This window comes from Pinus tabuliformis, chromosome J (genome assembly GCF_031772625.1).
Source record: "Pinus tabuliformis cultivar Carrire ecotype Pingquan chromosome J, CPIR1, whole genome shotgun sequence".
In the NCBI taxonomy this organism is placed as follows: Eukaryota; Viridiplantae; Streptophyta; class Pinopsida; order Pinales; family Pinaceae; genus Pinus; species Pinus tabuliformis.
This window is the reverse complement of record NC_142295.1, coordinates 104,307,513-104,330,064: the sequence shown is the minus strand read 5'-3', so window position 1 is coordinate 104,330,064 and position 22,552 is coordinate 104,307,513. Positions and strand designations below refer to the sequence as shown.

General features: G+C 40.1%; 2 pseudogenes; both read left to right on the top strand.

Annotated features, from left to right (window-relative positions):
• Positions 1–8,213: 8,213 nt before the first annotated feature.
• On the top strand, positions 8,214–8,678 carry LOC149225733 (structural maintenance of chromosomes protein 3 pseudogene; annotated as a pseudogene).
• A 4,711-nt stretch (positions 8,679–13,389) lies between these two features.
• On the top strand, positions 13,390–13,746 carry LOC149225732 (structural maintenance of chromosomes protein 3 pseudogene; annotated as a pseudogene).
• The last annotated feature ends 8,806 nt before the right edge of the window (positions 13,747–22,552 follow it).

The following is a 22,552-nucleotide window of genomic DNA, read 5'->3' as shown; positions in this document are numbered from 1 at the left end:
CAAATCAATCTTTCTAATCAGTTTACTAGCCTAATATCAGTGTTACCCGTTTGGTCATCTCATCAATTGAAGATCTACCGAGATTGACCGGAGAGAGCCTTCTCCTGCCCCATAGGGCTAGCTACGGGGCTGAATGGTTTGATGTTGCCTTGAGGTTTACCTTTCTCAGCCTGAGGTGAAATCTCAAGCGCTAACATACTGGCGACCATACTGGGGAGAACATTCAATTTGTTGATTCTCTTGTCCCAGTACATGTAATCAAGGTGTAGATCTGATGCTGATGGTGGACGACAGTCAGACACTTGAAAGGCTGAAACCATTCACCTGGCGACTCCAACTCGATCCAGACATTCCAACGCATGCTGATATGCTCATGCAATGGTAGGGTATGTGGCAGACCTTGCACTTCGTGAAGCTCTAAACGGAGTTAGAGAGTGGTTAGTAGATATTGAAATTAATGAAGAATTTTTCAGTATTTTCCTTCAATGTTTGAAATCTCCGAAGCTTCATCTTGAAAGCAAAACTAGATTTTGTGAGTTAGTTGTTGAAGAGTTGAAAATGAGATTCAGTATCTCGATGAGCAAATCCAGTCATATGATTTCCAAGACCCTAAAAAGTTTTTGGAAATCGTTCCTCCATTGAAACAAGAAATAACAGACTTGCCCATAGATGTTTACATTGACAATGTGCAGCTAGAAGTATGTGTTGCAGAGTTGGGGCAGCCAACAGAGTCCGGCTTCTGTGATCCTATTGCGGCATACATGGACACATTTTTCAATTCGATTGACAGTTCAGGGTGTCTTTTCTGTGACCAGGCTCAGTACGTGCATGAAGGGCTGTCAGCAATTGCATTTGTGACCTGGTGGAAGCTTTCTCAACCGGCATCAATTTCAGGTTTACTTGAATGGCTAATCTGGCATTTTAGTATTACCTGATCTATTGTTTGTACAGCAAAGTAGGGTAGCTTTGTAAATAAATAAGCAGCCATAAGGGCAGCATCTGGTTTTAGTTTGCTTGTAGATTGTTTGAGTTCAGTTTCAGTTTGAAAATAAGTCAAGAGTTGTGTTGATGACGACTCCATTGCCCAATGGGTAGAGGCACTGTCTGCTCTCCCAAAGTTCTGCGGTTCTTGGCACCTCCACGGAGCGGCAGCTGCCATCCCAAGTGGAGCCGATGTTAGACTCCGTCTCATGTCAGAGATTGATTCTTCTTCAAAACCCTGTTTTAAAGAAGAAATCATTAAATGTGTTGCTTTAGGTTATGTAATTTGTTCTTCAGCTTTTCAACTGGCAACGACTTCAAGCTCCTACCTCTGTAAAAGCACAAAGAAAACAAAGCATACATCAGACTCTACTATTGATGAATTTGGGCAAGTTTTATATTCATATGGTTTCAACTATCATGGCACAGAGGTTCTCTACAGTGGCACCCTTGGTACAGAGATTACTTGTGAAATATTCATTGGTCCAGTTTACTATCAACGACTTCGTCATATGGTTTCAGATAAATTTCAGGAAAGGTAAAGTACATGCCTATGCAGCCAATGGAAGACGGCTGGTTGGGGGTACATTTTATCTTGATTATCCAAGTGTTGGGGCAACAGAAACCCTAATCATGGCTACTTCACTGGCAGATGGAAAGACAATACTTTCAAATGTAGCTCAGGAACAAGCACTCTAGTTATTAAGGGCATGAAAAAGCTTCATGGTGCTAGTTTCAATATTATACCTGATCGCATAGAAGGTGGTACATTTTTTATTGCTGCTGCTATGACTCGCTCATCAATTTCAATGTCCCTTGTTGTCCCAAAGCATTTAACATCACTGATAAGCAAGCTCGAATACATTGGATGCAGAATCCAACTCAGAGGGCCTGATGGCTTATGGATTTTTCCATCTGAGTTCCTGAGAGGCGTGGATATGACAACACTTCCATACCCTGGGTTTCCTACTGATTTGTAGCCTCAGTTGATGACATTATTGACTACGTGCAATGGTCAAAGTGTTGTCGAAGAAACAGTTTTTGAAGGGCGAATGAGACATGTTGAAGAACTGCAGAAGCTTGGAGCTAAAATAAGGGTCAGCAAAAATATTGCAATTGTGAGTGGGAAAGATCAAGGGAGTTCACTATATGGTGTTCCAGTAGAAGCTACTGATCTTAGAGCTGGTGCAACACTAATTTTGGCTGGCATGGCTGCTGATGGCACTACACAGATTGATGGAGCAAATCATATTGATAGAGGCTATGAAAATATTGATGTCAAGCTTTGCTCTCTTGGAGCTAAGATTGAGAGGCTGCCTTGCTTACCTTCTGATCTGACACTTCTTAGATTTGAGCTTGGTCTTTTATGATTTTTGGTGTACTTTTCCTAGATAAAAGGGAACTACATTCCCAAGTCAAGCTTCGTGAGATTTACTCCACTTTCTTAAGTTTACAGGTCAAGTGGAGCTTGCTTGTAACTGTGGATTGAAAGAATAAGCTAAAGCATGAAAGGATCCAAAGGCTGCTGCGATGTTCCTTTAAACCGCCATTTTGGGTTCTTCATTTAGTATTTACATTGAATTTTTTTTTAGTGATTGAAGCCCTTGCGATGTATGAAGGGCACATTCTTTCCATTTCAAACATATTGGAGTTCCAAAAGTGAGCTCAGGTCCGTGATTTTGGTTTTCCAAGGACTTGCTGTTCTGACGCATTTTTTGTGACTTGTGTAATTTGGATTGCACATTACCATGATTCTGAGGCAATATTTTATGTATCTCACTTGCTCCATCTCCGTGGAAGCGATCTGAATTGATGATCATATTTATATCCAGCTCATTACAGTGGCTTGTTACAATTGGGCACTGCATTCATGGTTATTACTGTGATCGCATGCTCAGAGTCTATAAATTTGTGGTTCTTGCTCGCATCACTCTCTGGTTCGTTGGCATACATTGCGGTATATAACATTGAATAAACAATCAGAGAAGATGTGCAGAGCGATCAACTTGTTTTACCTCCGAATTGCTTAGTTGGAGAGCGTGAGAAAATCAGAGAATTAATTTTAGTCTTGGACCAACGTAAGGATGAATCTATTGGGAGGACATTTAAAGGTGTGGCAAAGAACTTTAGGGAAGCATTTAAAGAGCTCGTGCAAGGCGGCCATGGTTCTCTCGTAATGATGAAGAAAAAGAAGGCTGGTGAGGTTGATGATGATGATGGATATCGAGATTCAGAATCTGATGGAAGAGTAGAGAAGTACATAGGTGTTAAAGTGAAGGTTTCATGTACGGGGCAAGGTGAGACACAATCAATGAAGCAACTCTCTGGCGGGCAAAAAACAGTTGTAGCATTGACATTGATCTTTGCAATCCAGCGCTGTGACCCTGCTCCATTTTATCTTTTTAATGGAATAGATGCAGCACTTGATCCCCAATACAGAACTGTTGTTGGTAATATGATTAAGCGCCAGGCAGACACTGCAACCACATAGTTTATAACAACAACATTCAGGCCAGAGCTCGTAAAAGTTGCAGATAAGATATATGGTGTAACACACAAAAACAGAGTCAGTCGTGTTGATGTCATAACAAAAGAAGATGCGCTCTACTTCATTGAGCAGGATCAGAGCCACCAACGCGAGTAACAATTTACCTCTTTTGTATGAAGGCCTGTATATTCTTTCAGACAGTATATGTATAATTGTTTGGAGAAGAATCCAGACGCTTGACCGCAGAAAACGAGGAGAGAATTATTCTATGCTCAAATGCTCTCGATGAAAGCCGTGGCAAAGAATTGCAACTTTTTTGCGATAAAGTTTTAGTAGACTATTTGAAAATCTCAATTTTTTTTACGATGTATCAACATTTTCCAGTAATCTAAAAGAGTTGATTGAGGAATAATGGGATAGAAATCCATGTGTTAGGCCAATCTTTTCTGCGATTATTGTGCGTCCAGATGAAATAAGGCTCTTATGTGTCAAATAGAGCTTGTTGGCATTGATCGTATAAGTGCTAATCCGTTGTCAACTAAAGAAAAATAAGGCGCATGTCTTTGACACATAACATTAGATAATTTTCAGAATGAAATAGTACACTTGTTAACAGATGGCAAATCATCTACAACTTCCCATATTTTAGGCATGAAATCAGCAAATAGAAGCAGTCCCAGATTCGAAGGCATAAATTCAGTGGATAAAGAATGAAGTGGCAGTGGGAATTGGACATTTGGCAGTAGTTATCTCCATCCGACAAATCCTCCAAAAACCTCAACTATTCGAGGTTCTTTCCAAAGATCTTTCGGCGAACAAATTCACCGGCAACATCAGCAGCTCATGACATATAGCAACCGATCCTTTACTAATGTCTAGTTCTGATCCTGTGGAAATCTGCGCTCCAGTATTTGTCTTTTAACTAGCCAATGATCAGAGGATTTTTAGGGACACGGTTCTGTTTTAGAATAGAAGGCTGTTCTCTTTTCGAATTTTTTGTAATTTCAGTTTCAAACAGCGCCCTGATTGTGGGGTCGATCTGTTGTTTTTGTTTTAGAATAGTTTATAAAAATAATCATTTTGTAATAAAAAAGGTTAGAGTGAGAGTTAGAGGGGAGAGTTTCTGAGTGCTGAGAGTGCTGGAGAACAGAGCTTTCAATGTACAGTTTTTGGCAGGGATTTTTAATGAAAATTTCACAGCTCTGATTTCTGAGATCCCTGTGGCATGATGATTTAGCATTAGTTTTTCTCTTGTTTCATATGTAATCTGTTATGTTTCATTTCACTACATGATCATTTCTAACTGAACAAATGAAGTGTTTAGGTAAGAATTCATGCCTGCCATGCTCTGCCTATAAGTTTGTTCATGTTTAAATGTTTTCTACTGTTTAAGGAGGATTCAAAGTTATTGCTTGCCCTCCTTAGCTCCTCACCAGTCTTGCCATCCCGAAAACTAGATTTGATGCTAAATGTCTTGCCTACCTTGCCTCAGTCGATAACCTGTGTTGTTCATTATATTTCTCTGTTTCAAGCTGTGATTTTGCCCATGCAGCCCAGAAAAACCCCGTTATTTAGTTAAAAACCCCAAATCAATCTTTCTAATCAGTTTACTAGCCTAATATCAGTGTTACCCGTTTGGTCATCTCATCAATTGAAGATCTACCGAGATTGACCGGAGAGAGCCTTCTCCTGCCCCGTAGGGCTAGCTACGGGGCTGAATGGTTTGATGTTGCCTTGAGGTTTACCTTTCTCAGCCTGAGGTGAAATCTCAAGCGCTAACATACTGGCGACCATACTGGGGAGAACATTCAATTTGTTGATTGTCTTGTCCCAGTACATGCAATCAAGGTGCAGATCTGATGCTGATGGTGGACAACAGTCAGACACTTGAAAGGCTGAAACCATTCACCTGGTGACTCCAACTCGATCCAGACATTCCAACGCATGCTGATCTATTCATGCAATGGTAGGGTATGTGGCAGACCCTGCACTTCGTGAAGCTCTAAACGGAGTTAGAGAGTGGTTAGTAGATATTGAAATTAATGAAGAATTTTTCAGTATTTTCCTTCAATGTTTGAAATCTCCGAAGCTTCATCTTGAAAGAAAAACTAGATTTTGTGAGTTAGTTGTTGAAAGAGTTGAAAATGAGATTCAGTATCTCGATGAGCAAATCCAGTCATATGATTTCCAAGACCCTAAAAAGTTTTTGGAAATCGTTCCTCCATTGAAACAAGAAATAACAGACTTGCCCATAGATGTTTACATTGACAATGTGCAGCTAGAAGTATGTGTTGCAGAGTTGGGGCAGCCAACAGAGTCCGGCTTCTATGATCCTATTGCGGCATACATGGACACATTTTTCAGTTCGATTGATAGATCAGGCTGTCTTTTCTGTGACCAGGCTCAGTACGTGCATGAAGGGCTGTCAGCAATTGCATTTGTGACCTGGTGGAAGCTTTCTCAACCGGCATCAATTTCAGGTTTACTTGAATGGCTAATCTGGCATTTTAGTATTACCTGATCTTTTTTTTGTACAACAAAGTAGGGTAGCTTTGTAAATAAATAAGCAGCCATAAGGGCAACATCTGGTTTTAGTTTGCTTGTAGATTGTTTGAGTTCAGTTTCAGTTTGAAAATAAGTCAAGAGTTGTGTTGATGACAACTCCATTGCCCAATGGGTAGAGGCACTGTCTGCTCTCCCAAAGTTCTGCGGTTCTTGGCACCTCCATGGAGCGGCAGCTGCCATCCCAAGTGGAGCCGATGTTAGACTCCATCTCATGTCAGAGATTGATTCTTCTTCAAAACCCTGTTTTGAAGAAGAAATCATTAAATGTGTTGCTTTAGATTATGTAATTTGTTCTTCAGCTTTTCAACTGGCAACGACTTCAAGCTCCTACCTCTGTAAAAGCACAAAGAAAACAAAGCATACATCAGACTCTACTGTTGATGAATTTGGGAAAGTTTTATATTCATATGGTTTCAACTATCATGGCACAAAGGTTCTCTACAGTGGCACCCTTGGTACAGAGCTTACTTGTGAAATATTCATTGGTCCAGTTTACTATCAACGACTTCGTCATATGGTTTCAGATAAATTTCAGGAAAGGTGAAGTACATGCCTATGCAGCCAATGGAAGATGGCTGGTTGGGGGTACATTTTATCTTGATTATCCAAGTGTTGGGGCAACAAAAACCCTAATGATGGCTACTTCACTAGCAGATGGAAAGACAATACTTTCAAATGTAGCTCAGGAACAAGCACTCTAGTTATTAAGGGCCTGAAAAAGCTTCATGGTGCCAGTTTCACTATTATACCTGATCGCATAGAAGCTGGTACATTTTTATTGCTGCTGCTATGACTCGCTCATCAATTTCAATGTCCCCTGTTGTCCCAAAGCATTTAACATCACTGATAAGCAAGCTCGAATACATTGGATGCAGAATCCAACTCAGAGGGCCTGATGGCTTACGGATTTTTCCATCTGAGTTCCTGAGAGGCATGGATATGACAACACTTCCATACCCTGGGTTTCCTACTGATTTGTAGCCTCAGTTGATGACATTATTGACTACGTGCAATGGTCAAAATGTTGTCGAAGTAACAGTTTTTGAAGGGCGAATGAGACATGTTGAAGAACTGCAGAAGCTTGGAGCTAAAATAAGGGTCAGCAAAAATATTGCGATTGTGAGTGGGAAAGATCAAGGGAGTTCACTATATGGTGTTCCAGTAGAAGCTACTGATCTTAGAGCTGGTGCAACACTGATTTTGGCTGGCATGGCTGCTGATGGCACTACACAGATTGATGGAGCAAATCATATTGATAGAGGCTATGAAAATATTGATGTCAAGCTTTGCTCTCTTGGAGCTAAGATTGAGAGGCTGCCTTGCTTACCTTCTGATCTGACACTTCTCAGATTTGAGCTTGGTATTTTATGATTTTTGGTGTACTTTTCCTAGATAAAAGGGAACTACATTCCCAAGTCAGGCTTCGTGAGATTTACTCCACTTTCTTAAGTTTACAGGTCAAGTGGAGCTTGCTTGTAACTGTGGATTGAAAGAATAAGCTAAAGCATGAAAGGATCCAAAGGCTGCTGCGATGTCCCTTTAAACCGCCATTCTGGGTTCTTCATTTAGTATTTACATTGCATTTTTTTTTAGTGATTGAAGCCCTTGCGATGTATGAAGGGCACATTCTTTCCATTTCAAACATATTGGAGTTCCAAAAGTGAGCTCAGGTCCGTGATTTTGGTTTTCCAAGGACTTGCTGTTCTGACGCATTTTTTGTGACTTGTGTAATTTGGATTGCACATTACCATGATTCTGAGGCAATATTTTATGTATCTCACTTGCTCCATCTCCGTGGAAGCGATCTGAATTGATGATCATATTTATATCCAGCTCATTACAGTGGCTTGTTACAATTGGGCACTGTATCATGGTTATTACTGTGATCGCATGCTCAGAGTCTATAAATTTGTGGTTCTTGCTCGCATCACTCTCTGGTTCGTTGGCATACATTGCGGTATATAACATTGAATAAACAATCGAAGAAGATGTGTAGAGCGATCAACTTGTTTTACCTCTGAATTGCTTAGTTGGAGAGCGTGAGAAAATCAGAGAAATAATTTCAGTCTTGGACCAACGTAAGGATGAATCTATTGGGAGGACATTTAAAGGTGTGGCAAAGAACTTTAGGGAAGCATTTACAGAGCTCGTGCAAGGCGGCCATGGTTCTCTCGTAATGATGAGGAAAAAGAAGGCTGGTGAGGTTGTTGATGATGATGGATATCGAGATTCAGAATCTGATGGAAGAGTAGAGAAGTACATAGGTGTTAAAGTGAAGGTTTCATGTACGGGGCAAGGTGAGACACAATCAATGAAGCAACTCTCTGGCGGGCAGAAAATAGTTGTAGCATTGACATTGATCTTTGCAATCCAGTGCTGTGACCCTGCTCCATTTTATCTTTTTAATGGAATAGATGCAGCACTTGATCCCCAGTACAGAACTGCTGTTGGTAATATGATTAAGCGCCAGGCAGACACTGCAACCACACAGTTTATAACAACAACATTCAGGACAGAGCTCGTAAAAGTTGCAGATAAGATATATGGTGTAACACACAAAAACAGAGTTAGTCGTGTTGATGTCATAACAAAAGAAGATGCGCTCTACTTCATTGAGCAGGATCAGAGCCACCAACGCGAGTAACAATTTACCTCTTTTGTACGAAGGCCTGTATATTCTTTCAGACAATATATGTATAATTGTTTGGAGAAGAATCCAGACACTTGACCGTAGAAAACGAGGAGAGAATTATTCTATGCTCAAATGCTCTCGATGAAAGCCATGGCAAAGAATTGCAACTTTGTTGCGATAAAGTTTTAGTAGACTATTTGAAAATCTCAGTTTTTGTCACGATGTATCAACATTTTCCAGTAATCTAAAAGAGTTGATTGAGGAATAATGGGATAGAAATCCATGTGTTAGGCCAATCTTTTCTACGATTATTGTGCGTCCAGATGAAATAAGGCTCTTATGTGTCAAATAGAGCTTGCTGGCATTGATCGTATAAGTGCTAATCCGTTGTCAACTAAAGAAAAATAAGGCGCATGTCTTTGACACATAACATTAGATAATTTTCAGAATGAAATAGTACACTTGTTAACAGATGGCAGATCATCTACAACTTCCCATATTTTAGGCATGAAATCAGCAAATAGAAGCAGTCCCAGATTTGAAGGCATAAATTCAGTGGATAAAGAATGAAGTGGCAGTGGGGATTGGACATTTGGCAGTAGTTATCTCCATCCGACAAATCCTCCAAAAACCTCAACTATTCGAGGTTCTTTCCAGAGATCTTTCGGCGAACAAATTCACCGGCAACATCAGCAGCTCATGACATATAGCAACCGATCCTTTACTAATGTCCAGTTCTGATCCTGTGGAAATATGCACTCCAGTATTTGTCTTTTAATTAGCCAATGATCAGAGGATTTTTAGGGACACGGTTCTGTTTTAGAATAGAAGGCTGTTCTCTTTTCGAATTTTTTGTAATTTCAGTTTCAAACAGCGCCCTGATTGTGGGGTCGATCTATTGTTTTTGTTTTAGAATAGTTTATAAAAAATAATCATTTTGTAATAAAAAAGGTTAGAGTGAGAGTTAGAGGGGAGAGTTTCTAAGTGCTGAGAGTGCTGGAGAACAGAGCTTTCAATGTACAGTTTTTGGCAGGGATTTTTAATGAAAATTTCACAGCTCTGATTTCTGAGATCCCTGTGGCATGATGATTTAGCATTAGTTTTTCTCTTGTTTCATATGTAATCTGTTATGTTTCATTTCACTACATGATCATTTCTAACTGAACAAATGAAGTGTTTAGGTAAGAATTCATGCCTGCCATGCTCTGCCTATAAGTTTGTTCATGTTTAAATGTTTTCTACTGTTTAAGGAGGATTCAAAGTTATTGTTTGCCCTCCTTAGCTCCTCACCAGTCTTGCCATCCCGAAAACTAGATTTGATGCTAAATGTCTTGCCTACCTTGCCTCAGTCGATAACCTTTGTTGTTCATTATATTTCTCTGTTTCAAGCTATGATTTTGCCCATGCAGCCCAGAAAAACCCCGTTATTTAATTAAAAACCCCAAATCAATCTTTCTAATCAGTTTACTAGCCTAATATCAGTGTTACCCATTTGGTCATCTCATCAATTGAAGATCTACCGAGATTGACCGGAGAGAGCCTTCTCCTGCCCCGTAGGGCTAGCTACGGGGCTGAATGGTTTGATGTTGCCTTGAGGTTTACCTTTCTCAGCCTGAGGTGAAATCTCAAGCGCTAACATACTGGCGACCATACTGGGGAGAACATTCAATTTGTTGATTCTCTTGTCCCCGTACATGTAATCAAGGTGCAGATCTGATGCTGATGGTGGACAGCAGTCAGACACTTGAAAGGCTGAAACCATTCACCTGGCGACTCCAACTCGATCCAGACATTCCAACGCATGCTGATCTGTTCATGCAATGGTAGGGTATGTGGCAGACCCTGCACTTAGTGAAGCTCTAAACGGAGTTAGAGAGTGGTTAGTAGATATTGAAATTAATGAAGAATTTTTCAGTATTTTCCTTCAATGTTTGAAATCTCCGAAGCTTCATCTTGAAAGAAAAACTAGATTTTGTGAGTTAGTTGTTGAAAGAGTTGAAAATGAGATTCAGTATCTCGATGAGCAAATCCAGTCATATGATTTCCAAGACCCTAAAAAGTTTTTGGAAATCGTTCCTCCATTGAAACAAGAAATAACAGACTTGCCCATAGATGTTTACATTGACAATGTGCAGCTAGAAGTATGTGTTGCAGAGTTGGGGCAGCCAACAGAGTCCGGCTTCTGTGATCCTATTGCGGCATACATGGACACATTTTTCAGTTCGATTGACAGATCAGGCTGTCTTTTCTATGACCAGGCTCAGTACGTGCATGAAGGGCTGTTAGCAATTGCATTTGTGACCTGGTGGAAGCTTTCTCAACCGACATCAATTTCAGGTTTACTTGAATGGCTAATCTGGCATTTTAGTATTACCTGATCTATTTTTTGTACAACAAAGTAGGGTAGCTTTGTAAATAAATAAGCAGCCATAAGGGCAGCATCTGGTTTTAGTTTGCTTGTAGATTGTTTGAGTTCAGTTTCAGTTTGAAAATAAGTCAAGAGTTGTGTTGATGACGACTCCATTGCCCAATGGGTAGAGGCACTGTCTGCTCTCCCAAAGTTTTGCGGTTCTTGGCACCTCCACGGAGCGGCAGCTGCCATCCCAAGTGGAGCCGATGTTAGACTCCGTCTCATGTCAGAGATTGATTCTTCTTCAAAACCCTGTTTTGAAGAAGAAATCATTAAGAGTGTTGCTTTAGATTATGTAATTTGTTCTTCAGATTTTCAGCTGGTAGCGACTTCAAGCTCCTACCTCTGTAAAAGCACAAAGAAAACAAAGCATACATCAGACTCTACTATTGATGAATTTGGGCAAGTTTTATATTCATATGGTTTCAACTATCATGGCACAGAGGTTCTATACAGTGGCACCCTTGGTACAGAGCTTACTTGTGAAATATTCATTGGTCCAGTTTACTATCAACAACTTCGTCATATGGTTTCAGATAAATTTCAGGAAAGGTAAAGTACATGCCTTTGCAGCCAATGGAAGACGGCTAGTTGGGGGTACATTTTATCTTGATTATCCAAGTGTTGGGGTAACAAAAACCCTAATGATGGCTGCTTCACTGGCAGATGGAAAGACAATACTTTCAAATGTAGCTCAGGAACAAGCACTCTAGTTATTAAGGGCATGAAAAAGCTTCATGGTGCCAGTTTCACTATTATACCTGATCGCATAGAAGCTGGTACATTTTTTATTGCTGCTGCTATGACTCGCTCATCAATTTCAATGTCCCCTGTTGTCCCAAAGCATTTAACATCACTGATAAGCAAGCTCGAATTCATTGGATGCAGAATCCAACTCAGAGGGCCTGATGGCTTACGGATTTTTCCATCTGAGTTCTTGAGAGGCGTGGATATGACAACACTTCCATACCCTGGGTTTCCTACTGATTTGTAGCCTCAGTTGATGACATTATTGACTACGTGCAATGGTTAAAGTGTTGTCGAAGAAACAGTTTTTGAAGGGCGAATGAGACATGTTGAAGAACTGCAGAAGCTTGGAGCTAAAATAAGGGTCAGCAAAAATATTGTGATTGTGAGTGGGAAAGATCAAGGGAGTTCACTATATGGTGTTCCAGTAGAAGCTACTGATCTTAGAGCTGGTGCAACACTGATTTTGGCTGGCATGGCTGCTGATGGCACTACACAGATTGATGGAGCAAATCATATTGATAGAGACTATGAAAATATTGATGTCAAGCTTTGCTCTCTTGGAGCTAAGATTGATAGGCTGCCTTGCTTACCTTCTGATCTGACACTTCTCAGATTTGAGCTTGGTCTTTTATGATTTTTGGTGTACTTTTCCTAGATAAAAGGGAACTACATTCCCAAGTCAGGCTTCGTGAGATTTACTCCACTTTCTTAAGTTTACAGGTCAAGTGGAGCTTGCTTGTAACTATGGATTGAAAGAATAAGCTAAAGCATGAAAGGATCCAAAGGCTGTTGCGATTTTCCTTTAAACCGCCATTCTGGGTTCTTCATTTAGTATTTACATTGCATTTTTTTTTAGTGATTGAAGCCCTTGCGATGTATGAAGGGAACACTCTTTCCATTTCAAACATATTGGAGTTCCAAAAGTGAGCTCAGGTCCGTGATTTTGGTTTTCCAAGGACTTGCTTTTCTGACGCATTTTTTGTGACTTGTGTAATTTGGATTGCACATTACCATGATTCTGAGGCAATATTTTATGTATCTCACTTGCTCCATCTCCGTGGAAGCGATCTGAATTGATGATCATATTTATATCCAGCTCATTACAGTGGCTTGTTACAATTGGGCACTACATTCATGGTTATTACTGTGATCGCATGCTCAGAGTCTATAAATTTGTGGTTCTTGCTCGCATCACTCTCTGGTTCGTTGGCATACATTGCGGTATATAACATTGAATAAACAATCGGAGAAGATGTGCAGAGTGATCAACTTGTTTTACCTCCGAATTGCTTAGTTGGAGAGCGTGAGAAAATCAGAGAATTAATTTCAGTCTTGGACCAACGTAAGGATGAATCTATTGGGAGGACATTTAAAGGTGTGGCAAAGAACTTTAGGGAAGCATTTACAGAGCTCGTGCAAGGCGGCCATGGTTCTCTCGTAATGATGAAGAAAAAGAAGGCTGGTGAGGTTGATGATGATGATCATGATGATGATGGATATCGAGATTCAGAATCTGATGGAAGAGTAGAGAAGTACATAGGTGTTAAAGTGAAGGTTTCATGTATGGGGCAAGGTGAGACACAATCAATGAAGCAACTCTCTGGCGGGCAGAAAACAGTTGTAGCATTGACATTGATCTTTGCAATCCAGCGCTGTGACCCTACTCCATTTTATCTTTTTAATGGAATAGATGCAGCACTTGATCCCCAGTACAGAACTGCTGTTGGTAATATGATTAAGCGCCAGGCAGACACTGCAACCACACAGTTTATAACAACAACATTCAGGCCAGAGCTCGTCAAAGTTGCAGATAAGATATATGGTGTAACACACAAAAACAGAGTCAGTCGTGTTGATGTCATAACAAAAGAAGATGCGCTCTACTTCATTGAGCAGGTTCAGAGCCACCAACGCGAGTAACAATTTACCTCTTTTGTACGAAGGCCTGTATATTCTTTTAGACAGTATATGTATAATTGTTTGGAGAAGAATCCAGACGCTTGACCACAGAAAACGAGGAGAGAATTATTCTATGCTCAAATGCTCTCGATGAAAGCCGTGGCAAAGAATTGCAACTTTGTTGCGATAAAGTTTTAGTAGACTATTTGAAAATCTCAGTTTTTGTCACGATGTATCAACATTTTCCAGTAATCTAAAAGAGTTGATTGAGGAATAATGGGATAGAAATCCATGTGTTAGGCCAATCTTTTCTGCGATTATTGTGCGTCCAGATGAAATAAGGCATATTGATCCAACTGCTAAGTTGGGGATATTTGTGGGGTACACTGATACACCTCAAAACTATCAGGTGTACTTTCCAACCAACATGATGACAGTGGTTTACAGAGATGTAAAATTCGATGAAGAGAAGGCCATGAGATGTTCCCTTGAGAGGGAGCTTCAACTACATTTGGTTGAGGAGATTCTAGCTCCAAAGGAGGAACCTCAGGATGATTTGGAGAAGCCACATGTAGAGGATCAGGGGGTGGAGACACCCACTCATTGCAGAGTCTTCCAGAGATCGAAGAAAGTGCACCAGAGAGGTTGATAGGCTATTGCATGATGCTAGAGAGAATGTGGGAGCACCCACATCACAGAGCAGGCAGAGGAGGTCACCAGAGAGGTACACTGGCTACATGGATCTGATGAGAAGATGTGTAAAGATTGAGCCATATTATTTTGAGGAAGCAATGAAACAACCAGTTTGGGTTGATGCCATGGTTGAGGAGTGTGACTCTATTGTCAAGAATAGTGTTTGGGATGTGGTCCCAAGACCGATAGACAATTCAGTGGTGATTTCCATATGGATTTACAAGGTAAAGCAAGCAACAGATGGTAGTGTGGAGAAAGACAAGGCCAGGTTTTTTGCCAAAGGTTTTTCTCAAGTGGAGGGGATTGATTACGATGAGACTTTTGCTCCTATTTCAAGGTACTCATCAATCAGACCCATTCTATCAATGTCAGTGCAGATGGGATGGAATATACATTAGATGGATGTAAAGACAACATTCCTCAATGATATTATTGAGGAAGAGGTGTATATTAAGCAGCTTGAAGGATTTGGGACCTACAATAGAGAGTCACATGTGTGCCAACTCAAGTGAGCACTGTATGGACTGAAATAAGTACCCCATGCTTGGTACACTAGGATCAGTATCTATTTCACCAGGTTGGGCTTCACCAAAAGTGAAGCAGATGTGAAAATTTACCATATTGTAGTTGAAGGTAAATTGTTGATTATTTTTTTATATGTCGATGATTTGATTATGACGGGGGATGGTAAGTTGATCAAGTCTTGCAAAGAGGATCTTGCAAGAGAGTTCAAAATGAAGGACTTTGGGCTCATGCACTACTTTCTGGGTATCGAAGTATGGCAAGTTCATGTGGAAATTTTTGTCTCTCAGGGAAAGTATGCCAACGAGATACTCAAAAGGTTCCACATGGATAGAAGTAAACCCATGGAGACTCCTCTAGCAGGTAACTAGAGGAAGGAGGATGCTACTTCGAGTGAAGTAGTAGAGGCTACTATTTACAAGGAACTTGTGGGTTTACTTATGTATTTGGTGAACACATGACCGAACATGTGTTATGCAGTTAACCAACTTAGTCAAGCAATGGTTAAGCCAACAAAGTTGTATTGGAAGGAAGTAAAACATGTGTTGAGATACCTCATAGGCACTACTAAGTATGGTATTTGGTATAGACAGATAGAGGGAGTGAGGCTTCAAGGCTTCACTAATGCAGATTGGGTATGGATTCCATCCAACAGGAAGAGCACATTAGGTGGGATCTTCAGTATTGGATCAACAATTGTTTCTTGGTACAACATGAAACAGATATTAGTTGCACTTAGTTCAGCAAAAACAAAGTACATGGTTGCTAGTCAAGAAACATGTGAGGCTATCTGGATGAGGAAGATTCTGGTTGGTTTGTTTGCAACAAGAAATTCTAATTTAATTTGTCCTTGAATTAAATTGAGAATTAAATCAAATTATATTCTCATAGTTAACCAAGTTAATTTGACTTTGTTGGCTTAGGAAATTCCAGTTGGAAGTCTATCTAGAGTCATGTAGAGTGATCCCTAAATTTTAGGGGCCTAGGTTGAGTTCTTATGAGTTGTAATTAATTAACTCAGTCTAGTTGAGTTATGGTCAGTTAAACTAGTTCTAACTGTTAGAGGAACTAGTAGGAGGTCTAGTAGTGGGGACAGGCATCAGTGCATCCTCAGTGCCACACCAGTTAACTGAATATTTACTTATAAATAACTCATGCATGTTAGTTCAGAGGAAGACCCAGTTGAGATTACAGTTCAGGGACATTGTGCTATCAGTTGTATAATTTTCCGAGTTGTACAGATGGTGCATGAAATCAGTTGAAGGCCTATGGATGGATTGTACAGTCATGGGTGGAGAATTTTACAATTAAATATGGGATTATTACCTCAGTAATTACACAAGGAAGTGGGGGCTTGGAAGGTAGCAGAGTTGGCTAAGTGTTGGCTTGAGCTGGCTTGTGAGGAAAAGAGATAGATTGTACTTGTGCACAGATTGTTCAGGGTTGAACAAGCATTGTATTTTCATCTCAGATCTTTCAGTTAATGCAATATAGATGGTCAGTGTTTTTTAGCAGTTTCTTTCCCCATAGAAATATTGTGTTATGTGCGATTGATATTCTTCCTTTTCTGCTTATTGTTTTAATCGGCCAATTTTGGTTTCCATTGAAGAGTAGAGTAGATTCTTGTCTTATGTTTTAGCATATCACATAAGCTGTTGAATCTACAGTAAAAATCTACTGATCAAAAGAAAGAAGAAATTGACACAAATCTTAATAAAGTTAACAAGTTCAAGGATTGGAAAAAAGGACACTTGTAGATTATTGGCACTAAATATCAAGAATTATCCTAGTTGAAGATGAAGGTAGAAGAAACAGGTAAGGCTCCATGTGACCAAGGCAAAAACTTCATCATTTTGCAAGGAAAAAATGAGGAAAAGATTGATCAAAGTGAAGGACCAAAGAATGATGTTGAATCAGTTAAGGAAAAAGGTGATGCAAGTCCAATTCTGAGCCTGCTAATTCCCATAGTGTCCAGTTTCTCTCTAGCAGGCACTTCCTTCAATGCCTTTATAAACCCCTCTATTAGGATCGAAATTCCTTGTAAAAACTAAAATTACAATGGGAGAAGCTTGAAAGGTCAACCAAACTCTATGTGAGTTGGCAGCCAAACTCTACATGAGTTGGCAGTGTAATATATATAACACCTAAGCTCTTTCTTGTCAATAGCCATCAGAGCCAAACATGTCACAAGATAGTCCTCAGAGCCAGTAATTACTACCCAATGCTATACACTATGTGTGTATACACCAAGTTCCATAGCGGGAACCAAAATTTAAAGAGTGGGAAAATTAAATCGATTAACGATGTGTCCCTACCTTATCTTAGGCATCCCCAATTTTCTTTTCCAAGTTAGGCATTGGCCGAGTGGGTCCACCCTCTCCACTCCAATCTGGCGCAAATATTGGTGCGCCATATTATATCCTCTGGGTGGTATATCTCTGGCCCACTGATGTAGGAGCATCTAACCCCGCCTTAATCAAAGAGGAATACAAATCGAAGCAAAGAGAGGATAGCATGGACCATGGAGAAAAACAGGGGAAAAATCTATTTTAAAACAGATTTAAAGGATGGATTGGATAAGTCTCTCGAAGACTTGTTACTATTGTTATCCACCATGTGTTGTATGCATGCATGTAATGAGAGCTTTAAGGGCTTTTTGTAGAGGGTTGATCGGATCCTTCATAGTGATCCGATCCAACACTTCTTATATATGTGTGTGTGTGTGAACCTACGTGTTCAGATAGATAGAGGTAATAGATAGAGGAGAGAGCAGTAGATAGACAAAATGTAGCCAGAGGAGAAACCGTCCTAAGGCTGCGATGCCTTAGTTTTGTAACCATTCTGTATATAATGATAAAATGTGCATTAGTGTTGAATCATGCTTGTGTTTATGCCTTTGTTCAGTTATATTATATATATGTGTGCGCGAGTTAAAATCCCAATTGTGAATGCATGTTGATCGACCATCGACCACTGTAGGGTCGATGGTGATCCATTAAATAGTGAGATATTATTATATGAGATTGTGGCAGAACTACGTTTAACACAAAAATTCTTCAAATGCCAAATAAACTTAAGTAAAGGAGGAAGTGGCGGAAATGCATAGTGATTGTCAGATCTTATGGATCAACGGTCCAGATTTCTTATTGCATCGGTGATAGAAACATTATCACATTGGGAATCGGCATAAATATTTATGAGTTATCGGAACTGGGCAAAGTGCGATTACGAGTGTGATGTTGCGATTACACCATATCCATCGCATCTGGAGTCAGATCGACGGCCCAGAAGAAATCGGTGATCGCAATCAGGGAGGTTAATGGAACAGTGCGATATCGCAAATGTGGAAATGTCGATGGCCGATGAGCGACATGGAAATATCGCCAATAGACCGATCGGGCAATCGGCGATCGGGAGTTGTGGTAATCAGCGATCGGGGGTTATGGTGATCGGCGATCGGAGCGATCGCTATCGGAGATCGGAGGATGGAGTGGCGCGACGGACTTGTAACACTGCGGACCTGCCGATAATTATTAAAGCAGTTATATAATGTTTGAAGTCCGTATATGTGAACTAGAATGGGATTTACATAGTTTTCCCGTGTATTATATAATATGTGTTGCGAGGATCCCAATAGTGGAAAGACCCAATAGTGTGAAAGCTTTGATAACGTAGTAAGTACATGGTTTCAAAGGCTTGTAGCCTCAATACGCTTTCGATAGGCCTTATGGGTGTTATAGACATATTTGGGCACTTCAACCTGTTGTGGCCACCAACAACCCCCCTCCTTATTTAGTATTAGCAATAACACTAGGTAAGTGGGGACCCTTAGTAAAAAAATTCAAAAAATTCAATTAAGGCTCATATATTTTACTCCTTAAGAAACATCGCATCGCGCAAAGAATGATAGGACATTTCCTTATGAGTAAAAATGATAAACTGCGAGATTGCGACGCGAACTACATCGCATCGCATGCATTAAGAAACACTCGTATTGGAAAACCTTAAAAAATCGCAGATTTGTGATATGCGATATCGCATATCGCATATCGCAAAGTTGCATGAAAAACACATAACCATTTAACGATTGTAGCGATTTTGCGATACTGCAACCCGCAGTCTTGCGGTAGCGCTATCAAGCGACCTTGCAATCACACAGCACAATGAAATTGTGGTAATGCGATATTGCGGCAATGGGATACTGCGATAATGCGATGCTGCGATGCGAATCGCAGAAACATTCCATCGTAGATTTTCCCCAGCTCAACATTCAAGAAATTCTTTCCATAAAACAAGAACTGGATATGCGCTTTAATGATAATTAATGAATTATACGCCAGTTGTTAGGAAATATGGTTTTGTGTTGCTTGAAGAGTCAGTTCACGTCAGGTGGCATGTTTTTGTACATCCGTAGAGTTTAAATCTTTCCTGTCGATTTTTATTATCATTACTCTCTCCTCATGTGTGAACTGCAGGAACGAAAAACAAAAGGTTACGCAAAGCAATGTGCAGGATGCTACGAGGAAAAAGGGTAAAACTCCAATGTTCAAAGACAGAGAAAAGGCGCCCGCATGCAACAGAGCCGCAGATTCACAGAACGATGCTGATATCAACAAGCAGTTTAAAGCTCAAGGTCAAGAGCTCACGAAAGCAGTATTTTTACAAATTTTGAAGCTTATACCCGGTGAAGGAAAAGGCGCTAAAGGCGAAAAACGCATCAGAGAATTCCGGATCAAAGAACGGAGGTAGTTTCCGATACGCGATTAGCGCCTAGCGCTAGGCGCTAATCGCACATCGCTGAGAATATTGTTTGAAAAGCAAAGCCTCTAACTGCTCAGTCACTTGTAAAGCCCGAAAAATGCAAGAAAGCAATGGTAAAGAACAAACTGGAAACAGAAAGCTAAAGAAAAGGCAGAAGCAATTCAAGGGTTAACCAAGTTGAACTTGGATTATTACTGGGCATACGCAGTAAATCCACATAGTCAGAAGATGACTCTCGAGTATATCATCGATGTTGCTGAAAAGATGGTGCCAACTCTTACCATTTCTGTTTTCTTAGCTCAATCAAAAGTGGAAGACAGTCAGCCGACTCTCCCAGGCAAATACTGAATGCTCTCAACAATAAGGGGCAAATGCAGAAATAATTAGATATTAGATTTAATTTTTAGAAATAGTTTTGCTTAGAAAAAGGGCAGTCATTTAAACCATATCCTAAAATTTTTGTAAATAAGTTATTATTAGGTTTAGTAAGTAGTATTTAAACCCTTCTCATGCATTTAGAGAAGGGTCCAGAAATTTATCAAAAACTTGTCCTCAGAACATGCACTTTTGCACCCTCCGAGGAGGTTTTGGTGAATGAATGGATCAAGATTTGTTGATGTTTGCATTTGATATCTGCTACTGATGTTGCACTTCTGTACTCTTAGTGGATGTTAGAGCAAGGAGAGATAAATCATTGTTGCTTGAAGCTTATGAGTAGGACTAGTCATAAATGGTACTTTTATCTCTTGACCATTTCTGCTTATATGTTAAAGTGATATACAGTTTTTAGTTGTTTATGTATTATTGCATGAATTCCTGAGTTATCATTAGGCACTTTTGTATGGTGATAGCTATTTATTTATGCTTAATGTATGAATAGCTCATTATGCGATATGTTTTTCACAACTATTTCGTCTAACTTTTTATGCGAAGTGGTTCATCTTGATTGATTTCCTTTCTTATAATCGCTGAATGATCTTTATTACCAGTTGTTATTTGAAATATCTTTAGATTGCATAATAGAAGAATTACATCCCGGGTTAGTATAGATTTCGATGTGTTGTTTATTAGATTACAGTAGAATAGAATTAGATTAGAGTTAGAATTAGAATATCTTAAATAGGAACTGTTAGATCAGCAACATCAAATTCTACACACACACACACTCATAGATTGGGAAACTGGTCCCATTATCCCCAGTTGGACCCGCTATACCAAACGGATAAGGAGCTGCCAACCAAGTTTCAGACCGGGCGGGTATCCCCTTGTTGTCGACCCGATATTCGGGGCTTCAACACAACCCCAAACTTATATGTCGATAAACTAGGGCTCAACAACCCCTAAAAGAGCTGTTTCATACCCTAAAGGAACATGGTCATCTGATTACATCATTCCCCAAAAGTTCCACCTGAAAAACCATCCAGAAATGGCCTAAACTGAACCATACTGATTGCTACACTGGCAAGGTGCGATGCATACTTAGTGATACACTGCTCAGGTGTGATGCGTACTTTTTAGGCCTTCTATAGGGTGTGATGGGTGAGAATGGACAAATGTCTGAGACAATTTGCTAAGTGGAGGCTCATGGAATCTTCTAGAAACTTCTCCTATGACACTTGCCTCTCTGAATTCACCCAAGGATGAGTAAGAGATCTAAACTCCAGTTATCTCTTCTCTTGTGGAACCAAATGTAACAATTGGAATGACACTAATCAAAACCCAGAGATGACTCACACCCTTGCACACATCTATAAATGGATCCCCCATCTAAGAGATTGAGGGGCTTGAATGTTGTGAATTGCAAGGAAGTGCTGAAAGTTGGTAATTGAGGAAAGAGCATTGTATTGTTGGTGTGATCTTGATATTTCATGAGGTGAAGAGGGCTTGACGCTGGGAGGATCATGCTGGATCAAACAACTGGGTTGTAAGTCTCCCTTCTATTTAATAAAGTTCTTGAAGTTTTATTCCGTATGATTGTGCAAATGTGAACGTTATCATTTGTGAATGCTATTATATGTTCATTATATATATGATTCTGTAATGTGTATGTTTTAATAGATCAAGATGCTTTGACGGTTCTTTGTCATTGTGTTTCTACAGGTACTCTCCAAGCAAGATAAGTACGGGGAAGAGTTGCAAGCTCTATCAAGGGGGAGGGAGATCAAGCAAGGGATTAAGCAGAAGTTCTAGGTTGGTACCATTATCTTTCTCTTATCTATTACACATAGAAGAAATCATTGAATAGCTTTAATCTGTCGTTTCTAGGGTAGCTGCCAAACCTAGAGGGCTAGTTGCTCGAAAAGGCACTAGTTTTCCCAGAAATAGTGGGGCCATAACCCACAGGCCTCAAGATCGATTTTAAAGGAAATGGGATTTTGATTCACCCCCAATTTCTCATTTTCATCAAGTGGTATCAGAGCAGAAGAAGATTCTGTGTGCAAGAGAAGAGAAAGGATTCCAGAGAGAAAGCAGAAGGGAAAGGAGGTACAGTTGTTTAAAGCTGGAGAGTTTATGATCTTACTGTCGCACAGAGAATGGCAGCGGAAGGTGAGAAGATTTGCAGCAACCTAGAGCAAGGTGTGCTCAATTGGTTCCAGAGTAGAGAACCAGAAGGATGCCAAAAGACCGAGTGAGGAGGGCTTGGTGAGGTATCGTGTAGCAGAGGAAAACTGTTACTGCAGAGGTTGGTTGCAGCTCACAAAGATCATAAAGGCAATTCCACAGAGATGTGGGTAGAATTGCTATGGATAAGGAGAAGCATATGACCAGGAGGTCATAAAGTTTTGTGCCTCGGGAGTCTGATGCAGGAGCATCTAACCCCCCTTAATCAAAGAGGAATCTGAAGCGGAGC